Source organism: Corvus moneduloides, chromosome 7, assembly GCF_009650955.1.
Source record: "Corvus moneduloides isolate bCorMon1 chromosome 7, bCorMon1.pri, whole genome shotgun sequence".
Classification (NCBI taxonomy): domain Eukaryota; kingdom Metazoa; phylum Chordata; class Aves; order Passeriformes; family Corvidae; genus Corvus; species Corvus moneduloides.
In genome coordinates, this window is record NC_045482.1 from 103,592 (window position 1) to 121,569 (window position 17,978).

At 47.5% G+C, this 17,978-nt stretch overlaps 1 long non-coding RNA gene across 1 annotated transcript; it reads right to left on the reverse strand.

The window, feature by feature from the left end:
• Nucleotides 1-3,537: 3,537 nt before the first annotated feature.
• Nucleotides 3,538-15,920, reverse strand: LOC116446859. The gene is made up of 4 exons (XR_004241408.1): nt 15,804-15,920; nt 15,388-15,675; nt 11,877-11,953; nt 3,538-3,971 (listed from the first exon to the last, which is right to left on the reverse strand). It is a non-coding gene; the product is annotated as an uncharacterized LOC116446859 (long non-coding RNA).
• Between the last annotated feature and the right edge of the window lie 2,058 nt (nt 15,921-17,978).

The window sequence follows — 17,978 nt, forward strand, 5'->3', positions numbered from 1 at the left end:
TGCCAGTGATCCAGTGAACATGTCACATTCCAGGCCATTTGTTTTGCCTGCTTTGCTGCTGTGTCCAAGCTCTGCTATGCCCATGGGTACCCATCAATGCTGCTTCTAATCCATTCAGTGCAGCTGTTTCTAGGTGAACCTGTCCCTGCAGAAGCTGTTTCTCCAGCAAGAAGCCTTATCACAAACAACTGGGCAGCACATCTGTCCCTTGCAGTGCTGGTGAGTGCCCAAAGTGTGGAAAGGAGCAGAGCACAGACCCATACCTCCACATCTCCCTTTCCTCCCCCCAGACTGGCGAGTGTTGTCTTCCCTCTGCAGCTTCTTGAGCAAAGCACCTACATTTAACTTTCTATGAGTGCTTCTTGAACTTTCTCTCGTCACATCAGAACCTTTCCTTGCAGCTTGACATGACAAAATGCCTCATCCCTGAGAGGATTCCTGTATATTTTACAGAACATCTCCCTGCTGTACGCTTTCCCTTCGTAAAAAAGGCAAACTTGGTGTTTCTCACCTACCCAGGCATCCATTTGCACGACATTTGTAGGAATATTATCTTCATTATCACACACCTCTGTCACAGATGGGCACATCTGGCAAGTTCCTATCTTATGTTGGGGCAGTCTGACACACAGGCACACTGAAGTGGTGGAGACTGGGACAAAATAGCCTCAAAACATCCTCCTGCTTTTTTTTTTCTGGATAAGTTGGGTTTTTTCACATCTTTTATAACTGACGTTGAAGGCCTGAGCTAAGTCCCTGTAATTGAGGGGTTTTTGCTTAAGAATGGGCTGAGGACAGAGGAAGCTCTGGAGGAAAATGGGCATGCTCCCTTTAGCTCCTTTTCCTAACCCTCAAATAAATTCCCTTTCTTTCTTCCTCCTTTCAGGGGAACTGCAGATTTCATGGAAAGATATTTTGCAGAGAATGGGCATGGATATGGATTAGTTACTTATCCTCTATATTGGACTTGGTGATCTTGGAATTCTTTTCCAATCTTAATGATTCTATGATTCTATCTGACCTGCAAATTATTATTGCAGCTCACAGAACACACTGTACTGAACAGATACTGAGTATTCCACTACATTTAAAATGGAGAGAAAGGAAATGGAGGAAGATGAAGAGTAGAAAGAAAGAAAGAAGCTTGATTGCCTGCTCTCCTCTACAACTCTTCAGAACTGGAAGTAAAGCACAGATGGCTACTAGTTCATTTACATCCCCTTGTAAACTGAAATGTGTTTTATGGTTTGTTTAGTTGTTCCTTTATAAACTGTGTATCTGATCCTTTTTTTTCTTTTTTCTTTTTTTCGTCTGACTTGTAGCCCCCAATAAAATGTGAACTCCCCGTTTTAAACCATGTGTGTACATCTGAAACAGCTTTATGGGTTCTCTGGAAAGCAGCTACTGTAGTTTCCCTTTGTCTGTCTGCAATTGCATCCACCCTTCACGCGATTCTGACGTTTTGTAGTTGTCTCCAAGGGTCTTGTTTTCTAGCTGTGAGCAGAGAACCAAAAACGAGGCCAAGATTGTTAAATGCTTACTGAAAACAATGGATGCTGCTTTTCAACTCTCTGTAATGAGTTATATGAGTTATGCAGTTGATATTCTCAGCATTTTCACTGATGACAAACAGAAGGATGGATTTTATGCCCTTTTGTAGTTGCCATTTTCTGAAATTCTTGCTTTCTGTTCACAGAACCAAGGAATGCTTTGGGTTGGAAGGGACCTTAAAGCTCATCCAGTTCCAACCCCCTCCCTTGCCAGGGACACCTTCCACTAGATCAGGTCACTCCAAGCCTTGTCCAGCCTGGCCTTGGACGCTTCCAGGGTTGTGACTTCTGAGCTCAATTCGTACAATGTGTTGGTATTCCTTCACCCCAAAGGCAAACCCCTGCCCCTCTGAGGCTCAGGGCTGTAATTCTGCTCTTTGCTTTGGTGACCACTCTCACCCCCTGAAGTCCCTGCAGACAGGGCTGCCTCCATCCTTCTCATTTTCAGCCAGTTCTTCCCTGTGTTTGTGTACTGAGTCCAAAAGATCATCTCTCCTGGTTGGTTCATTCATCAGCTCCATCAGGAAACTGCCTTCAAACCATTCCAGAAACCTCTTGTGGTGCTCATGCCCAGCCACACTGCTTTCCCTGTGGCTCTAAGGATTTCTCCAAGTGCCTGAAGTAAACTTCAACCCCCTCCTCTTCTTCATCAGGTGTTCTCCATCAGAATCCTACTACAATTATCTCCTGTGCTGGACCATCCTCCCAAAACAGACTTGGCTGACTCCAAGACATCTCTGGCAGATCTTGCCCAGGAGAAGACATCTATTAAAGGAACACATATATACTAAAGAAAAGAAAATAAACTTAGTTTATCTAGATTAACCCAGTTCAGGCACAGGAGCAACAGCCCCCACTGAGTCTGACATTCTCAAATTGCGGTAAGATGAGGCACAAAGGGGGATCTTTCTGAAGAAAAAAGCAAATGTTCATTTGATACCATATTTTAGCAGCATTTCCTGGGATTTAGCCCATTAAAGCCAACTGCTCCAGGATGTTTAGAGAGTCCTCATGAACACACAAGTGCAATCTGAGGCTTTGCGTACTTTTTCCTATTTTAATATCCCAGTGTTAACTTTTAAGTCCCCTGTGCTCTTGCAGCTCTTATTTACTTAGCACCCAGTTTTTATACACAGCTTTTGCGTGCTTGCAAATTTTTTGTTTGCTAACACATAAGGAAGGACTGTTTGGAGTTTCTAGAATTTTATTTTAAACAGCTCCAAGGTTTTCCCAACCTACAGCACTTTTGAAGCTCTGCCAGGCACAGGCCTGTATCTGTGGCCTTGTGTTTTTTTGTTAGAGCTCAAGATCCTTAGGGGATGAAGATATCCCAGGGACTCTGCACTGTTTAGATACACTGGTGAGAAAGCCTGATTCTCCATGAGTTCTAATAATCCTCCTGAAATGGTTGTTTAGACCCCGCTAGTGTGGAGGCCCTTGCTCCAAGATTTATCTCCCGTCGACTCAACACTTCCCTTCTCGGAATGGGTTTGAGGACACCAGCTTGAAGAAACAGCAGGGATGCTCCTGTGCCAAGCTGCACAATTTCTTTGTGTCTTTGGAGTAATTGAGGCCATGATTATGAGCTTATAAATATTGTACCTTCAGTTCCTCAGTCCAAGCTTATTGTCTAAAGTCAGCTTTTCCATGGTGGCTCAGCCTCTTCTGGGACTGATCCCTTCTGGCAGGGCAAAGTCCCAGAGCGTTTCTGGGTCTCCTCACCACCGTGCAGGGGGTGGCAGAGCCATCTCAGGCATTTCAATGCCAGGGAAAGGAAGGGTGCCCAGGGTTCTCCCAGAGATGCCAGGCAGCACCAACACAAGATCATTATGTGAAGACAACAAGCAAAAAATTTAAGTTTAGGATTTGGATATTAGGAAAAGGTTCTTCTTCCAGAGGGTGGTGGGGCACTGAACAGGCTCTCCAGGAAAGTGGCCCCAAGGCTGCCAGAGCTGAAGGAGTGTTTGGACAACACTCTCAGGGATGCACAGGGTGCAGTTGTTGGGGTGTCTGTGCAGGGCCAGGAGCTGGACTGGGTGATCCCTGTGGGTCCCTTTCTGCTCGGGAGATTCTACGACTCCATGAAAAATGGGTGGACAGAGAGCAGAGACAGAGCGGGGAAAGGATGGGCTGAAACCCTTTCTCCCAGAATACTTCCCCTTTTACCAGTTTCCCAATCTGTGCTTTTTGATGCTTTCCCCTCTTGCAGCACATTTTTTCCAGGCAGCCAGTCAGGACAGTTGAGTCCCAAATTTGTTGACTCATGGAGAAGAACCTTTGCATAGTGAAGCAACTGCATTCCAGCTCTCTGGCAGGGCAGGACCTGAGAGTGATGGCTGATGCCTCCGTGGTCTGGACCACATGCTGGATAATCCCAAGATATCTCTGTGGAGATTTCAGGCCATCTGTAGTTTTGCAGCCCTGAGTAGGGAGGGAAAAGAGTTAAAACACACGGTCTGTGTCTTTGGGGCTTCGTGGTGCAATACAGTGAGAGCAGAATGACCCAGCTGCATTTGTTTTATTTTCTTGTCACCAGAGAAACGAGAAGGAAAAACTTGCAGTGGTGTTTCCATGAAATTAAGAGAAAAAACCCACATAGTTTATAGAGGAAACCTCACTCCCCTTCCTAGCCTTTTACTAGTGATGGTTAAAAAAAAAAAAAGTACATTTTTAAAACTTAGTCACATCCCATCCCACCCCACCCACGGTCCTTAACGCCATGTACAGACCTAGGAAAGAAAATTCATTTTTTCTTCCTATCTAAACATTTGCTGGAGCCTGGAGGTACAGCCTACAGCCACCCCCCCTCCCCACCATGAAATGACTACTCTGGCTAAGGTTACAAATAAAATAGAGACTTTCTCTGTTAGATTTCAGCTAATTGCATGAATAATATTCCCTCAAGACATATTCATTATATTGAACTGTAAATCTATGGGGGACACTTTCGCAGTGACTAACGGGTATAAATAGAAAGGAAAGGAATTAATTAGTGCCTTACCCTGGGAAAAGAGGGGGCTGAAAGGGGGCAGATAGGGAAAAAAGGCTTTTTCTCTGAATCTGGGAATATATCAGTGTGGGCTGCTGGGCTGGAAGGGGGCTGGCCCTGGTTCCAGTGACTTCCCTCAGGGGGCCGGTGGCCTGGCAAAGCCTCCTCGGGGGTCAGTAATTGAGCTGATTTATTTGAAATGCTAATCGTGTCTTTAATCCCAGCTTTGTCTCTGCAACCACGATATTCTGCCCTTGGGTTTTAAACCAGTGTTTCCAACATCAGCCCTTGTATGGAGCTGAATCCTTGAGGCAGATTATGTGTAATTCCCATTTCAGTGGGACTTGTAAAGAGGAATTAGAAAGGAAATTCGGAAAAAACCCCAACACTGCAACCAGTGAGAGGGGTTTTGCTGGCTTTAGGGACCTGTGATTCAGGTCCTAAAAGAAAATCTGTGATTTCAACATCGCAACTTGCTACTAAAGATACTCATCAAGACAAAGCATTAAATTGAGGTTTTTGAAAACCCCTAATCCTTATCTCCTCTCAAGAGGTGGGGGGAGGCTCAGGAATGAGCTTCTGCCATTGTAGGGAGCTATGTCTGACTACTCACTCCATTCCCCCAAACTCTCTGGAAGACCAGTGCAGTCCTGGAGCAAGGGATTCCATTGTCACCCCTTTCCTGACCTGAGTACAGGGCCAAAGTTTTCACAGGTTAAACTTGCAATCATAATAATTTGCAAAATAACTTGGAACCCCAAAATTTTGCAGCTGATTCAAGTCTCGCTAACAGTGTATGCCACAGGTACACACACAGAGGTGCCTCAGAACCGGAGTGAGACCCCTGAAATCTGCGTCCACCTCAACCATACACTCAGGAAGCAAAATCCCAGCTTGTCTCCAGCCCTCCTTGGCCTGGCTTTATGTGCCGAGCCCTTCAGGACCTGCTTCCCTCCACAGGGGTGGAGGCTGCGGGAAGCTGCCCCACTCTCCAGATATCCCTGTTTGGGGAGGGTGGTGGGCAGCCACCCAGCTGCTGTTCCTGGGGCTGCTGAGCTTTTCCACTGCTCCACGGCTGCTGCTTCTCACGTATTTGATGTGGATCCAGGGAACCCTGAGCAGCCCTCTGGGTCACGTATAGCAGGGTGTTGCTTGTGCTTTTGGCATGACACTTAACACCTCCCCTTCCCTTACATACATGCTGGAATTCTTGCTCCAACACAAAACAAGGCCCTCATCCCATTCGTGGCTCTCTTTATGCTAAAGAAATGTAGAATTCCGTGATGAATTGTCCTCCTGGCCAAATACAACACGGCAATAAAAAATTCCCCTCTCCCATCACTGGGAAGGAAAATGGTATTTGCACCAAGTGCCATAGCAGTTTGAACAGGAGTTTCAGGCATGTAAGAAATGCAATATAATTAGATACGTAATCAGTGTTAAGACAAGGATTCTTGTCTGAGTCGATTTCAAAGGTGTTATTACAAAGTAACACAAAAACTGCCCCGAAAAACCCATAGCAAAACAAAACAAAAAAAAATTCATTATTAAATTGGTATTCCCCTGAGACAAAGCAAATACTCTGCAGAGTGAGTTAGGAGAGCTATATTCCATCCTTCCTTGGATTTCTTTCTGATGGTACCTTAAATCAAGCCAAGAGATCAGGGTCACAAGGAAGTTAAGATATTTTTGCCGGAGATGCAACATCCCCTTTTACCAGGGTAACTGAAAGTCTGCGTGCTTAATTGCAGCATTAACGTGAGCCCGACTTCCAACACCAAATGGAATCATTTTGATCCCACACGCAGTAAATAACATCTTATGTTTATACTCCTTTTCCTTAAGGTTGCCAGTGGAACTGGAATGCTTATCTCCAGTCCAAAGAGGGTTGAGATTTTCCAGCTTCAGTGTGTAATAAACAAAATGAAGAGCGAGGAGGGGAAAGTGCAGGCATGTACTCACTGTGTTCTACATACACCTCCTTTACACACACTTTTTTACAGTCCTTCTTTTACCTACTGTTCTTCCTTTACCTGCAGCTTTTCATTTTACCTACAGTTCTTTTACCTACACTTCTTCACCCTCCCTTCTGTCCCTCCTCCATCCAGGCTCTGGCAGCCTCGATCTAGAAAGATAAAAATGCAAAGAGAGACACAGAAATGAGCAAGAAATCATGCATTACTCATTTCTTTTGTAATTGTCTTCTTGGGCATAGAAGCTAGAGATTAATTTTACATTGAGAATTCCCCTGCACCACTCTAAAGGGTCCCAAAAGGGTTGGCATTACCCACGTCTTCAGACAGCAGCAGAACTACTGTAAATGAATTAAAAATGTACTCTGCTATGAAGCCATGAAGTAAATAATTTGTGCCTCTCCTAAACCTGTGGTAGTGGTTGTGGCAGGCTCGCCTGCTCACAGGAGAAGAAGCTTCAAGGTTTAACAGCTGAACTTGTGTGAGCTCAGGCCAACATGAGCATCCCCAGGAGCAGCCCAGGTTCACCTTTGCACACCTTGCTGCCTCCAAGGCAGAGCCCACGGTCTGTCTGCTCAGCACATCTCTGTCAGACACAAAGAGAGAAAAGGTGAGTCTGTGACTGAGATATGATCCAGCAGACCCCACCCTCGGGGAGGCACAAGGACAAGCACAGTGAGAAAGGATGCTGGAGCAGGGATGAGGGAAGAAAGGACTTGCAGGAGCCACTGGAAGCCCTGTGGGGAAATCAGCCTCCCACATCCCTTCTGGGGAATCCAGATAATTGAAGGCTGTAGGAGTGCTTGACAGAAAACCCCAGACCAGGGATGATTAAGCTCTCCAGGCATCTCATCAAGAACACTCGGATCCCATCGAGAGACCACAGTGGACAGACACCTCCTTGGAGGAGGACCGAGGGCTGGCAGCAGGACAGAGCAGCTGGGTTTGGCAAAGCCTCTGTCCTGATTTGCCTCTGGGAGCAAACAGCAAGCTTGCCTTTGGTCCAGGGTTTTGCTCTTGAAATCTTTGGGAAGAGGTGTGGGAGCACAGGAGGTGCCAGGTCTGTCTTTGTCCCTCAGTAGCCTTGGGAGTAGATGCTGTAGCCACCAAGAAAATCCATGGCTGGAGCACACAGGACCTGAACCAGAAGTGCCAGCAAAGATTACAGCCTGGATTTGCTGCCTTGGAGCTGCTGACACCCATGAGCAGCCCCAGCCCCAGGCCCAATTTCAACAGCATCGTGTGACTTCGGAGTCCTTTGCCAGAAATGGGAGTTGCTTTCATGGAGCCCAAAGTCCACATTTCAGGAGAATACGTATTTAAGGGCTGCCATTCGGATACGTGTTTGTATCATTCCTGCATGACAAAGTCATTTATCATCATCACACCCTTAACAGATACGCTCTACAGGTGCTACCTTTCCTCATGGACCATCTGGGTGGGACATGATAACTCCCTCACCCTACAAAACACCAAAAATTAAGAAGGTGATACAAGTTTAAACACACATAGGAGACAATCTCCACTCTGTGCCCCTGTGGAGGCCCTGTAATAACCTCCATCCCTTCCCTGTGCAGAAGAGACATCCCAGGACACATCCACCACTTGAATATTCATCTACTGCAGTCTCCATGCCCTGTCACTCCATGGGGCTGCCCCTCAGAACAGCAGGATTGACCAACTGCTTCACATATCCCTCCACAAGATCTTCTGCCCTGCACAGGACACCATGTGTTCCAGAAGCCTGCTCTCATGAGCCATCAGCTGCATCCCACCCACTCCAGTGTCCCAGCTCCATCGTAGCTCCCCATTTCCCTGTGTTAAGTGTTGGGGTTCCCCTCTGCGTGGTGGTGGGGTCACTCTCCTCTCTCTGGGGGCAGTTCCAGTGCTGCCTCCCAACCAGGATTCCCCACTAGTGCCCCATCAGCAGCTCCTTGGACCCCCTAAATCGCTAGTTGGACTTTCCATCCCTGGGAGGTGAAGGTCCCAGATCCAGGCCATGAGGAAGGTGCTTGGCACAGGATCCATCCCAGTGTGGCTTCTGATTTGGGGGGAGCACTTTGGGGTCTCACTCCTTTCTGAGCTTCTCTCCTTTCCTTCTCCCTGTTGGGGTGGAGAAAAGACTGGGTAGGACTTGATCTCTTGGGAAAGGGATAACTTGGGAATTAGGGATGAAGGTGAGGGATTCTACACTGTGATGGAGTGGTTTTAAATGGCTCTGATCTTCTGTTCTTGAATCCTTATCATAACAAGAGCTGTAGACAGGACTTCCCTCAGCAGGTCCTGGCAATAACACCATGTTTGTTCTTCCCGTGATGACTCCCTGTTCAGGAGAGCTGAATGCTTTGATTGTGGAGGAATCAGCTCTGGCAGAGATTAGGCGTTTCTGGCTGGAAAAAATCGATGTTCTGTTTGCAGAAGGTTTCTCCAGAATTCCCGTGTTTCTACAGAACATCCAGAACCCAGCCAAAGGTTTGAAAGGAAACAATTCAGACATGGTGAGGTTATCTGTAACCTGAGGAGGCTGCCAGGTCAGTGCTCCCATCCTTGCACCCTTTCTGTAAAAAAAGGAGGGCTGGGAGGGGAGTCTAACCCCACCTGCAGCCACCTCTTTCACACACTAAATTTCCACAAAAATAGATGGAGCAGGAGCAAAAAGTACAGAGTTTTCAGTGCCTTGCTGGAATCTGGCCTTAAATGAAAGATAAGTTATTTTTCCAATCTGGTGCCGTGGGCGAGAAAAATTATTTGAATTTTTTTCCTCAGTTGTTCTCAGGCCACTGATCCGTGCCCTCCATGTGGGCAGGACATGGGGAACTGGCACAAGACAAGTCACAAGATGGGGTGCAGCATCCCAGTGCCATTCCCCCAGAGGCTCCAGCTCTAGGCACAGCACTAAGCTTGCAGCAGGCACATCCCTTTTCCAGCTCGGGTCATGACTCTGCTTTATCTGCCCTAAAGCTCTTCATAAGCCTGGAATGCTTTTTTCCATTGGCCTGCCCGGAGCAGAGCACAGCGTAAACCTGCACATCTGTAAAGCCTGGAGGGAACCTGGATCCCACATGTTGAGTCCCAGATCCTCTCTTCCCAGAGGCCAGCAAGGAGCACTCAGGAGCCGTTCGGGATGAGCACAGCCCCGAGGGTCTCCAGCATCTGCTCTCATGGCCACCCCTTCTCCTGTGTCCCTGGCAGGACCAGGCACGGCACCCAGCTGCTCGCAGGGACAACCAGGTCACATGGCTGCAGCTTTCTCCTTCCCAGCTTATCTGAGCCCTGGGCAAGGAAAATATTGACAACCACAATGACATCTGTGCTCCTGCCACCAGACAGGCAGAGCACCCGCTTCGGGTCAAAACGATCCCTTAAGGAATCCCTGAAGCATCCTGGGTGGTGTGTTCCTGGGAGACAGGCTTCAACCTTAAGGTATGAATATACCCAGCTGGTTTCTCCTGATGTAAACCCATGGCTTCTCCCTTTTGGAAGCCTTCCAGCTGTGTGGCCATTGGAGGCAAAGGGAAATAAAAAATCCCAGCCATAAATGGAAACGTTTGTAAGGGACGGGATCAGACCAGCTGCCAAGTCACAGTTACTGCAGGATGACTAAGCAGCAAAGTCGGCACAAGATCCTGCACTTTCTGTAACTGCTGCTCTTTCACACAGACAAAAACCATGCAGATGCTCCCTGCCACTCCTCCACTATTCCCAGATACAGCCTGGTGACCAGAAACACAGAGACACTGGGAAACAATAAGCAAGGGGACGCCCAGCTCCTGAAGCCTGGCTCTGGGTGCTCTGAAGCAGGGGTGGTCCTAAATCCAGCAGGCTTACCTTGAAATAAGAAGTCAGGAACCATTTCTAAGCTTATAAACATTAACCCACAGTTTCCAAGTCCTTTCTGAGTCAAGGTGATGCACTCAAGAGGGGAGACGATCCCTCTAAAATTTTCCTTTGCCTTGTGCAGTGCCTTGGGACTGCAGCGCGAAACCCTCTGAAACCCTGACTAAGCCAGGACTCTGCAGGGAGGACTTTCTGTTGCCTCTGGTGACACAGGGACCAGCAGGGTCACAGCTAAGTGGTCGAGGCTGGCAGGTCCAAAGCTGTGGCTCCAGCAGGGTCAGCCAGAGCAGAATGCCAAGAACAGTGTCCAGGGTTTTGAGCATCTCCACAGATGGAAAGCACATGACATCTCCAGGCAACCAGGTCCAGTGTCTGACCACCCTTATTCTAAAAAAAAAAGTTTCCTTGTGTTCAGGTGGAATTTCCTGTGTTTCAGTTGGTGCCTGTTCCTTCTTGTCCTGTTAAAATCACTTGATTACTAAATTTCTCTTAAGGTATCAGTAAAAGCTATTAGGTTCTGATTCATTGAATGATTAACATCTAAGACTGCATTTCAAATGTTTTAATAGAACTCAAGGGTCTTTTTGGACCATTTTGATGCAAATTTCCTGGGAAAAAATGTGCACAGCAATAAATCTATTTTTACTGATGTAGCACATGTGTCCTATCTAGTGTTGAACAAGCAGTCATTAACTTTAATGCAACAAACAAAAAGAGTCTTTGGGGGTCAACTGAGCATTTCAGTTTCAATTTCACAACTGCACAGTGAACATGTGCTTCTAATCTGGCTATCACGGTCACGGGACTGAAAACAAACTGGAGACAAAATGGTCACAGGCTTGATTCAACTATGCAAGCTTATGAAAAATAGCATAAAAATGATAGAATCAGAGAATCTCAGAATGGTTTGGGCTGGGAGGAACCTTAAAGCCCATCTCATTCCCACTCCCTGCCATGGGCAGGGACACCTTCCACTATCCCAGGTTGCTCCAAGCCCAGGGATCCAGGGGCAGCCACAGCTTCTCTGGGCATCCTGTGCCAGGGCCTCCCCATCCTCTGAGTAAAGAACTTCTTCCTAATACGTAACACTCTGCAAGAGCTGAAGGGTGCTGTGAGCTCTTGGGATCCTAAGGAGCCATTCGCTGCATAACTGGTGACTCGTATGGACCAGTTTGTCACCCTCTGACCTGTCTGATACAGCTCTGGATAATTTTACTCCAGACATGTTCACTTCTTGGCCCTGCTTTTACACAATCTGTTGCATTCAGGAATCAAAGGAGAGAGGTTCAGTTCCCACGTCTCCTACAGTCTTGGTCTTGGGCAAACTTGTAATTTCTTTGCTTTACAGCACCCCACTAACAAAATATCTCCCAAAATATTTTTCCAGCTCTTGTCTTTACCTAACAACCCACCAGACATCACAAACAACAAATTTTACTCAAATATCTTCATCAACCACCTTGTTTAAAGTCTATGAGACAGCTCCTGGGATGTGGCAATGCCTGGATCATGCCATGGTTGACTCACCATTCAGTCACGGAGCATCTACCATCAGAGTGGTTTTTGGCCATGTCTTGCCACATCCATAAGGGGCTTCCCAGGCCCTGCAAAAAAACATACAATGTGAAACCAAGGAACCCTGAATTTGCAAGAAATCCCAAATCCCAAATCCCCTTGTGACGATGAGGAGTAGAGCCACTCAATTTGTGTTTGATAGAATTACAGAGTCACAAACATCCTGAGCTGGAAGGGACCCACAAGGATCATCAAGTTCAAACCCTGGCCCTGCACAGACATCCCAAAAATCCCACCCTGAGCATTGTCCAAATGCTCCCGAAGCTCTGGCAGCCCTGGGGCCGTGCCCATTCTCTGGGGATCCTGTTCAGCGGGCCACCACCCTCTGGGAGAAGAACCTTTTCCTGATATCCAACCTAACCCTCCCCTGACACAGCTCCAGCTGTTCCCTCAGTCCTGTCACTGATCACAGAGAGCAGAGATCAGTGCTGCCCGTCCACTGCCCCTCATGAGGAAGCTGCAGATCCCAGCAAGGTCTCCCCTCAGTCTCCTCCAGCTGAACAAACCAAGTGACCTCAGGTGCTCTTCAGTCAGATTCTCCTTCCCCATCCTCATGGCGGAGTCCCTTCTTTGAACATTCCCCAGCAGCTGTGAGGCCCAGGGCTGCTGCAGAGGGAAACCTGTGCAAGGCCAGCCTGCTCCTGCCTAGCAGTAAATGGCACTTCCAGCAGGACCCTGCGGCGCCTCGAGGCACAAGCCGGGCTGCTGTGAGGACGGCTTGTTTCAGGCACAGTAACCTGCCACATGTTCTCATTTCCCCTGCATGCCAGACCCCTTTTGACACACTTTTCAAAGGAGCTGTGGAGCTCCAGATGGGGCTCATCCAGCTGCCCTCGGCTGTGTCCTGTTCATTACGTGCCCAGTGCTTCTGGCTCTCAGAGCCAGGAAAAAATGGCAGTGTGCAGCTCATGGCCCAGGATTTATCCGGGACAGGCTTGCCCCAGAAAAGCAACATGCTGGTTTTACAAGCTGCCTTGAAAAATCCCAAGGACTTCAAGTCCCGTGGAAAATACCGTGTGTAACTGTGCTCAGCCCTCATGTTAACCAAAACATAGTTGGGTGTGCAGGGATCTTTTTACCACCAGTGATGCTATCAGAAATCCAGAGAAATAATCCAGGCTGAACTTCCCATTTATACAGAAGTAAGCACGACTCAGATGAAAGAGCAAACATGTTGTGGCTCCCGAGGGTTTGGATTATTTTAGGGCGAGAGAGGGATTTGCAGGGATTTCAGAAGCTACAGACAAGCACTTCCATGTTTATGAAGGTTTGAACTGCTTTCTAGAGCCAAGCCAGGAATGAAACACCAGCCGGGGTCTGACAGATACACCTTCCCCCCTGCTTTTGGAGCACCGAAAACTGTGGGGCCTAGGTTATTCCCGCTTACTCCTGCCCTGCTTGCTTTCTCTTAAGCCATGAAAAATGCTATTTCAGGGGAATGGGATTCAGTTGTGAGGGCAGAAGAAAAGAAAGACAGAGAAAAACTGAAGGAGGCAACCTTAGAATCACATTTAAGGATCTTTCGGGTCTCGTTACACCAGGCCTGTGCTGTGAGGAGAAGCCTGCTTCCAAAATGGCCTGCTCAGGCCCACACTGTCTGCGGCCTGTCCTACGCCTGCCTCAGGCCAGGCCTGGGGCAGCACCAGCACAGGTGAAGGGCGCTTCTGTAGAATGCAAATGTATTTTTACATGCAGGACATGCCTTGAAACCCTGGCTGCCCTCTGTGGCAAAGACGTTGGCTGCCAGGGCTGGCCTTGACATCATTGGATTGCAGCATGAGCCACTCAGGTGGGCTGGCTCAGTTCGGTCTCACTGCAGAAGAGGCATTTCTGATACGGCAGAATTCCCCTTCTGGTGTGCACCAGCACCCGAGGTTTAACGTGCCAGCAGGAGTTAATCCCCCCACTCCTAACACTACAAAAGCTTGTTTCTGGAAAGCAAGAATGACATCAAAGAGCATTACCCGTCATGCAAAGGGCAAGCAGGAATTAGCAACGAAACTACCAACTTCTAGTGATTTTCGGCCTGGCAGCCAGCAGGGAGCATCCTCAATGAAATGAAAAAATGAAGCAGACCTGAGGAAGAACTGACTCCATGGTTTGGATTGGAAGGGACCTTAATGCTCATCTTGTTCCAACCCCCCATGACATAAGCAGGGACACCTTCCGTGAGACCAGCTTGCTCCAAGCCCCATCCAACCTCTTCCAGGAAGGGCACATCTGAGGGATGTGGGCACCACGAGGTCTGGCAGGCTGTCTCTCCTCCTCAGCTTGATTCTGCAGAAGGATGCTATTTATTTCCTCTTGTCAAGCCTCTCCTGGGCTCGCCTCTGTGACTGGGAGCTCTCTGAGGCTCATATTTTCCAGGATAACAGGTCAGATTTCAGCTTAAAAAATTATTTGCTGCTGGCTGGCAGAAGCTTGAGGATAATTCCAGCTGTGTTCTACTGATCCACATGTAAAACAGAGGTTGCCTTCCTCAAAGGTTGTTTCAAAGCTGCCTGTGCACAGACAATTTGTGACTTAATCCCTTCCCAGTCTCCAGGACAACTGTGCAAAACAAATTTCTTGAGGTTATTCTTGCCAGAAGTCTAGTTTGGGTTTTTAATCTGCTCCATGGAACGGCTTTTCCATGTCACAACACCACCTTTATGATGGGTAGAGGTCTCAAGATTAAGAAACAAATCTTTGGACTTTCTGCCATAGCCTGACCTTGTTGTGCTCCTGCAGGCTTCTGACACCTAAAACAAGAACTGAGTGTCAGGTCATGAGAGAAAAAAGAAAACACAAATAAGAGACCTCAGCTGATAAATAACTCCATAAGGGAAGGAGGAACATGGTCTCTGAGTGGGGTAAAACCTGCCTTAAAGGTAGAAAACGGACTTAATGGCCTCCTCATGCCTTATTCTTGGTGACTAAAGAAACCTGAGTTGGATGAGGCAGCATCTTTTATGTGGCCTCTAGATTATGGAAAAAAAAAAAAGTTCTTAGGCAGAGGCTGAAATCTGTGGCTGTACCAGGACTGCTACAGCTTTGCGCAGTCAAATCAGATGATGTTGTAACAATAGACGGCCCTTGAAGTTTCTTGTGTGGTTTTTCCCCTCTAGGAAATTCATCTCGAGAAACAGTTTATCTCCCAAGACCTTTAGACACATCCAGAACAAAGAAGAAGAGTTATTTACACCCCATCCATGGAAGCGTTCAAGGGTTGGATGGGGCTTGGAGCAATATGGTCTAGTAGGAGGTGTCCTTGCCCACGGCAGGGGTTTGGAACAAAATAATTTCTGGGGTCCCTTCCAGCCCAAACTGTCCTATGATTCTATGATTCTATAAAGTGCCATAACCAAAAGTGAAGAAAACAGAAAAAAATATTTCTCTAGATATACAAGGTAAAGGGTAGGAAGGCTCTGCTTTGCCTCCAGCTTCTGCTATTTCTTTCCATTTTCCCTTTTTAATATATTACCATCAAGAAGAGACACCCCAGCTGCATTTTTGTCTCAGATATTGAACTCCAACATTTTCACAGGGATGACAAAGCTGAGAAGTGTTTCCTGCTGGTGTCTGCAGAGATGGATGGGACCAGGAGCGCTGCTCTGCCCAGGCTGTGGGCAGGTGTAAGGGCTGCAGCAATACTTCAGGGGCATAAGTCATTCCATGCATCTCTAATCCTCAATGGAAGGGCCGTGTCCCTGTCCCAGCTTGCTCCTGGGAGCACCTCTGCTGTTTCCACATGTGACAGGGATGACCACACCTACAAGAAACTAAAAGAAACAAGAAAAAGAAGGAAATAGAAATTAAACAGTGCCCCTTACTGTGTTCAGAAGTGCATCTCACCTTCCTGGTGAGACCCACCTGCCTGCAGTTCCCCTCCTGCCATACCTTCTCCAGAATCTCTGCTGATACAACATATGTTTTCTGTGGAAAAGCATGGAAGACAGACACTGTGGATCCAACCTGAGCTCCCCTATAAACAATGAAGAGAAATTTTGAGGGGCAACTCTGGTAGAGCATCTGTGTTTGCTTGTGGACTTAGCTATGGACAGCCAGGGAAGGCACTGTTAAGTGTAGATAATAAATTAATTGTTTGTCTAATTGAAGTCTTCTCAGCCTAGCCAGACCATAGCAACTTATTTAGTCTCATTATTACATAGGTCTCTAAAATCGAAGGGACCTAATTATGGATGGGAATTAGCAAATACTAAAATTATTACATGCAAGTCTCCCAGAGCTGCACCATGCTTTGGTGATACTCCTTCATCCTGTGCAATGCTATGGGAGGCCATCAGCTTCCTAAATCCTTTACCTGGAGAGGGAGGAGGATGATGCTGATAGTGCGTGCTGGGGGAAGGGAGGAAATGGTCTTCCTCCATGGCTTTGAGTTTGCTGAGAATTAATTTTGTGTGTCAACCCCATATTGCCATATTTCTTAATAGGTTACAGTCTTTACTGTTTGTCCATGATTCTTTCTCCTTATAAAATATTACTTCTTCTAAGGGGAAAAGCCATGCAATTGGACTAAATAATGCAAACCTCAAACTAAAACATGCTTGGGAATACAAGCTAAAGCAAGCCCCAAACCACAGAGGAGCAGGAGGCATTTGAACACTCAGTTATTTGGCTGTCACAGCTAAGAGAGGCAAGGCAACGATCTCTGCTCCTTGGGAAAGTCGTAGGCACAGGAAAGGCTCTTAAAAATGCAGTTCAAAATCACCCCAGAGCAGCTGGGTATGTGTTTCAGGAGTCCTACCACACTTGTAAAGCAGTCTCAGCAATCCCGTCCTTCCCCAGCCATTGCCTTCCCATGAAGGGCTGTGAATCAGCATTGCCTCAAATGAGGAGCTTTTAGTCAGAGGAAAACAGAGAAACGTGGCCCAAATTCTGTTGTTGTTACATAAACCCCCTCGCTGAACATCTGGAGAACATCTGAAGTTTAACAAAGCAGGCCCGCAGGCAGAGGCATTTTTGACCTTCCCTGTAATGGAAGCACAAAAATTGAGACTGAAAAGAGGGGAGTGAATATCACCAGAAATGGAAGACAAAGTAAGTCCAGCATATCAGAGCCAGCTTTGTCTCAAACACCTGACAGGGCTTCCACACTCCTACCTGAGCAGTGCACAACAGTGGGGAGAGACCTGGCAACACTGCTAAACACAAGGTGCTGGGCACTTCTGAAAAATTCCTGCTGCTCCCTGTCTTCTGGGAAAGCCAGCTTGCCACCCGGTTCTTGTTAAAATTGTGTTTCTTCTGAGAAAATTTGAATTCAAAGGGAACACTTAGATTTTTCTCATGGGGAAAACTGGCAAACACTCCAGAATTGAGGCTCGGAATCTGACAGTTTTTGCTGGTTTGGGATCCTCTTTTCCTTTCTGCAGAGGGAAAATGCTATGGCATGGTTAGGAGTGGAGGGAGAAAATGAACAGAAGCGGGAAAGATCCTTCCTGCCACCTACCTTTTTTAGCAAAAAAGCTGTAAACCAGCCCAAAGACAGGTAGATCTTTTTCTGGGGGCCTTTTGCATCCCTTCATTGGACACGGGCCAGGTGGGATGTGAGGGGGAACAGACAGCAGGGGATGGACAGAAGCCCCCTTTTCCCACCCCTTCCTGCTGGCAGCAGCTCACCCTGAGGGCTGGGCATCCCTAGCCACAAATGTGTAGCCCAAGGGCTTGTCCCTATCATGTTTCTCCATGCCTGACTCCTGCCAAGGACTGTGGCAAGCCATTAATAGGTACCTCTTGAGCTGTAACAAAAACCGCCTTTCTTAGGGCAAACGTGAAGGCATTTTTTCCTGACTTTCCATGGAGAGGAGAGCAGCAGATCTGACACAAACAGCTGCCACCCCCAGAGCCGCCCCAGAGCTGCTCCTCAGACTTTCCAGCTGTGAGTGAGGTGTCCCCAGCACTGCAGGGAGCCCAACAAGCATCTCCACGGAGGAGGAGGCAGCATGACTAAGAGGAGGACATGAGACAATGTCCTGTTGAATGTCCCCACTGTCTGGGGAACAAGTGACTTTGCATGAATCCACAGTGAAAAGCTGTGACAACCACCGGGACACA